Source organism: Chelonoidis abingdonii, chromosome 22 (genome assembly GCF_003597395.2).
Source record: "Chelonoidis abingdonii isolate Lonesome George chromosome 22, CheloAbing_2.0, whole genome shotgun sequence".
Lineage (NCBI taxonomy): Eukaryota > Metazoa > Chordata > Testudines > Testudinidae > Chelonoidis > Chelonoidis abingdonii.
This window is the reverse complement of record NC_133790.1, coordinates 30622075-30627499: the sequence shown is the minus strand read 5'-3', so window position 1 is coordinate 30627499 and position 5425 is coordinate 30622075. Positions and strand designations below refer to the sequence as shown.

At 50.5% G+C, this 5425-nt stretch overlaps 1 pseudogene; it reads right to left on the bottom strand.

Annotated features, from left to right (window-relative positions):
- Positions 1 to 5005, bottom strand: part of LOC142045856 (fish-egg lectin-like) — a 7712-nt pseudogene extending 2707 nt beyond the window's left edge.
- Positions 5006 to 5425: the final 420 nt, after the last annotated feature.

Below are 5425 nucleotides of genomic sequence, written 5' to 3'. Positions count from 1 at the left end.
ACTATTGACTCATATCCAGCTTCTCATCCACTGTAATCCCCAGGTCCTTTTCTGCAGAGCTGCTGCTTAGCCAGTCAGTCCTCAGCCTGTAGCAGAGCATGGGATTCTTTCGTCCTAAGTACAGGACTCTGCACTTGCTGAACCTCATCAGATTTCTTTTGGCCCAATCCTCCAATTCGTCTAGGTCACTTTGGACCCTATCCCTACCCTCCAGCATAACTACCTCTCCCCCCAGCTTAGTGTCATCCACGAACTTGCTCAGGGGGCAATCTATCCCATCACCAAGATCATTAATGAAGATGTTGAACAAAACCGGCCCCAGGAACAAAACCTGGGGCACTCCACTTGATACCGGCTGCCAACTAGACATCAAGCCACTGATCACTACCTACTGAGACTGACAGTCTAGCCAGTTTTCTGTCCATATTATAGTCCATTCATCCAAGCCATACTTCTTTAACTTGCTAGGAAGAATACTGTGGGAAACTGTATCAAAAGCTTTGCTAAAGTCAAGGTATATCACGTCCACCCCTACCCCCATATCCACAGAGACAGTTATCTCATCATAGAAGGCAATCAGGTTGGTCAGGCATGACTTCACCTTGGTGAATACATCATGACTGTTACTGATCACCTCCTCTCCTCCATGTGCTTCAAAATGGATTCCTTGAGGACCAACTCCATGATTTTTCCAGGGACTGAGGTGAGGCGGACCAGTGTGTAGTTCCCTGGGTTCTCCTTCCCCTTTTAAAGATGGGCACTATATTTGCCTTTTTCCAGTCATCCGGGACCTCCCCTGATTGCCATGAGTTTTCAAAGATAATGGCTCTGCAATCACATCAGCCAACTCCCTCAGCACCCTTGGATGCATTGCATCCGACCCCATGGACTTGTCCATGTCCAGTTTTTCTAAATAGTCCTTAAACTGTTCTTACACCACTGAGGGCTGCTCACATCCTCCCCATACTGTGCTGCCCAGTGCAGCAGTCTGGGAGCTGACCTTGTCTGTGAAGACTGAGGCAAAANTCAGATCCTGAGAGTGGCCCATCTGGTGGGAATTGTGACATCAGCCTGGGGTTGGAGTTTGGAACTGGACGCAGGATCCTAACAGAGGCGCCTTTTGTCGTCCCCACGACATATCAAAGCTCATAAGTTACCTGTGACCTGTTGCCAGCTTCCTCACACAAGCTTGTAAATGTTATTGTTGTTGTTCACACCCCAGACTCCGGAAGGACCAACCGTGACGTGTTTCAAGAAGCCAGGCAACTGGGCCCAACTGTTTCCATGCAGCATGTAAATATTGCCTGCGCTGTTCACTCCAAACACCTGCCCATTACTGGCATCAATCTGCTTTAATGACCCCGGTATCTAAATGCAGTCCAGAGCTGAAAAGCAAACTGAGAATGTTCATGCATGTGGACTTGTTAGTAAACAAGAGAAATAGCCACAAAAGAGAGAGAGCTTGGGGTCTGGATGGCTGAGGATAAAGAGACCTTTGCTTACACATCCCTCACTGGTCTGAATCCAGAATAGGAGGGTGGTGGCCCAATGTTCTTACCACCTAATATCTGCTTGGAGGCCCATGTGAAATGAGTTTGGGGGTCCCATTCCCGTTCCCAAACTATTAGAATCGCAGCTGGCGCTAACTGGCTCTCTATTGCCATCCACAACAGAACGGCCGAGGATTATATTGACCACAGAGAAGGAGCTCCAGTCTCACCACTACAGGTGGTTCCTCCTGGTCAGAGCTGAGCCACATTATGGGGGAAGCTTCCACTTCCTCTGCCCAGACAGCACTGGGGATTAACAGAGGGCTTATGGCTCCAGAGGTGAGGGTCTTTCACCAAAGTTGATGTCACATAAACAAATGCTCAGGGTTCAGGATGGAAAAGGCCCTCCTGCTTCTGTTGGGATTTCTATTCGGTTCCTACGGGATACATCCCCTAGAGAGAACAGTCCAAAGAGCCACCCAGGAAGTTGTGTAGGTCAGTTATGGGGTCACAAGAGCAGATCTCCTCTCTGGGAGCATTTGAGAGCATTTTCCATAACACCTTTGTGTGGAAGTGACGGGGGCTCTTCCATTCTGCTCCATATGGAAACCCCATGTGTGTCTCAGGAAGGTCTCAGACGGTGTGATCCACTCGGAATAATAGGCATACAAATACCGCCTGACCGTGTTAAAGACTTCACATCGTGCCACTTCAGGGCGCAGGATCCATCCGGACATTTCTTCAGATCCAAGGGCCAGAAGGACCTGTGATTTCTTGTCTGATTCCTGTATCACACAAGCCGAAAGAACTGGTCCCAAAATAATCCCTACACGCAGAGCTTTTAGAATATATCCAGTTTTGTCTATTAAAATTGTCAGTGGATGGGAGAATCCACCGTACCCGGGTAATTGTTCCAATGGTTAATTATCATCTCTGTTATTCTCCTAGATTGAAGAGTCCGGTTATCCAATAATATTGATTCACACCATGATAAGGTACTAATCAAGTCACCCTTAACTCTTTTTAGGTGATTAAATAGATTTGCCAGTCACTCGTCGAGCAGGTGCAGGGGCATGCTGCCTCGCAGTGTGGGAGGGGTCTGAGCGCTGGGTATCTCAGTCGTCAGCTTTATTTGCCCCACTGGGGTCCCTTGGTGAAGGAGCCATGGGCATCGCACGCACCAGTGCTAACTCCTGCTGGTAATGTGTCGCTGTGCCCTGGGGCTGCACTAAAGTTGGCTGCCAGTGGGTGCAAGTGTCCCCAGGGTTGTGCTGCCCAGGGGCCCGGGCGGGTGACTCTGACTAGCTCCACCATTAGGGGGCATGGAGCAGGGGAGCGGCACATGGTTGCCTTGTGTATGCGCACGTCTGGATCTGCTGGACTTGTTGGCTTCATAGAGAGTAGTGTGCCTTTCACGCCACAGGGCACCAGCATTAGGCATCAATCACCATCAGCTCTTCCCAGCTGTTGGCCGGGGCGGCAAGGCTGGGCTCAGGCGAGGGGCCAGGAGCAGGCCTGGTGTGCCTGCAGTTGGCAGGGGTGCTGCGTGCCCACAGGACCTGGCAGCTTGGTGCTGTCTGGCAGCAGACAGAGGAGCCATGCTGCTTTGTCTCCCTTCACCCCCACCTCTCCCAGTGCAGCGCTGGCAGCACCAGGCTCTATCCCATGGGCTGGCCTCCTGCCCCACCCTGTGTGTCATGGCTTGTGTCAGCCCCAGAGTGTGAGATCTTTGGGCAGGAGGAGCCCACAGGGCTCACGCTCTGGGGTACTGTGCACAGTTCTGGTGTCCCATGTTTAAGAAGGATGAATTCAAATGGGAACAGGTGCAGTGAAGGGCTACTAGGATAATCCGAGGAATGGAAAACCGACCTCATGAGAGGAGGCTCAAAGAACTTGGCTTGTTTAGTCTAACCAAAAGAAGGCTGAGGGGAGATATGACTGCTCTCTATAGATACATCAGAGAGATACATATCAGGGATGGAGAGGAGTTATTTAAGTTAAGTGCCAGTGTGGACCCCAGGACAAATGAATATGAACTGGAATTAGGTGAAGGTTTCTAAACATAAGAGGAGTGAAGTTCTGGAGCAGCCTCCCAAGGGGAGCAGTGGGGTCAAAAAACAAAACGGGCTTCAACACTGAACTTGATAAGTTTATGGAGGGGATGGTATGACAGGACTGCCTAGAATGGTGAATGGCCCATTGGCGACTGCCTGGAGCAAAAATCCCCAACAGCTGCAGACGGGACACTAGATGGGGAGGGCTCTGAGTTACTACAGAGAATTCTCTCCCAGGTGTCTTCCTGGTGGATCTTGCCCACATGCTCAGGGTCTAACTGATCACCATATTACTGGTCAGGAAGGAATTTTCCCTCCAATCAGATTGACTGAGACCCTGCTGGTTTTTCGCTTTCTCTGCAGCATTGGGCATGGGTCACATGCAGGTTTAAACTAGTGAAAATGGTGGATTCTCTGTCACCTGAAGTCTTTAAATCATAATTTGAGGACTTCAGTGACTCAGCCAGAGCTCAGGGGTCTAGCACAGGAGTGGGTGGGGGAGGTTCTGTGGCCTGCGATGTGCAGGGGGTCAGACTAGATGATCACGATGGTCCCTTCGGACTTCAGTAAGCGTATCTGAGTAAGACCAGACATGACAATTTTAAACCCAGCCAGTGTCCCATAAGTGACTTGCCACAAGAAGTCAGAACATGTTAGTATTAGAGCTGAGCGGGTCGAATGTTTATTTAATTTTCTTTCTAGATATCGGAATTAGATACAATGCTCCTGTCAGAGATAATTATTCTTCTTACTGTTATTATTATTGCAGTTATTAGCTGCAAAAAAAAAGGAGAGTTTTCAGTTGCCTAAGTAGCCCCTGGAATCACGTTAAAGTCCCTCCCCCCCAATCTGAAATGATGCCTCCGTGGGCCAGCACAGAATTTGCCCCCACCCCCATGCATGGCCCCGTTGGCTTGACTGGAGCTGGCCCCCAAACATAGAAGTTAAATTACATGGATGGGCTGAGCCTGGGGGCAGGCCTGGGTTGGTGGGAGCAGGGAGTGTCGCTCAGTCAGGGCACAGAGAACTCCTGCAGAATGGACGGGCAACAGAGAACTCAGTGAGACCCTTTCAAAAACCAAACGGTCAGTGTTTGTGTCACTGTCATTGGTGCAGACTGCAGCGGCCACACTGTGCGAAGTGCAGGTCACAATGCAGAGGAAAATCTGGTTCCCAACCCATGAGCATCTGCCTGAAAACAGTTCCCCAAAATGTGGCAGTGAATCCAAACTCAGTCCTGCACTGGGGCTGAGAGACCCACACAGCCATCTGCAAACTCTTCCACAGAATCCCTGTCCCCACGTACCTGAGCTCCGTGCAAGCAGGGGCAGCAACAGCAGGAACTCCCATAGCATCATCTTCTCAGCACCCCTTGGACAATGGGAGCTCTCCTGGTGTCTGCGCTGGGGCAGTCCAGGGGCTTTTATAGCTCAAGCACAGCTGCAGGCTGAGCGACCTTCCCTCCCCAGGGGCCCTCCCACATCCTCAATGAGAAAATTGGGAAATTCTCACTTGGCAACAGGACATTCTGGAGCAAAGGCTGTTGAGCAACTTTATGGGTTTCCTCATAGCAATTGTGACACTAGATCCCTTGTATTGCAGCCAGCCCGGCAGGTATTGTGGTTGGTAGGTGAGCACTTGGCTTCCCTCTGGATAAAGGTGTCCCTAGCCTCTGTTTGTCAGAGGATGGAGAAGGATGGCAGGAGAGAGATCACTTGATTATTACCTGTTAGGTTCACTCCCTCTGGGACACCTGGCATTGGCCGCTGTCGGTAGATAGGATACTGGGCTGGATGGACCTTTGGTCTGACCCAGTATGGCCATTCTTATGTAATGGAAGGGTTTAAGGGTTAAGTGTTTCCCCCTGCCACACCTGTTCGG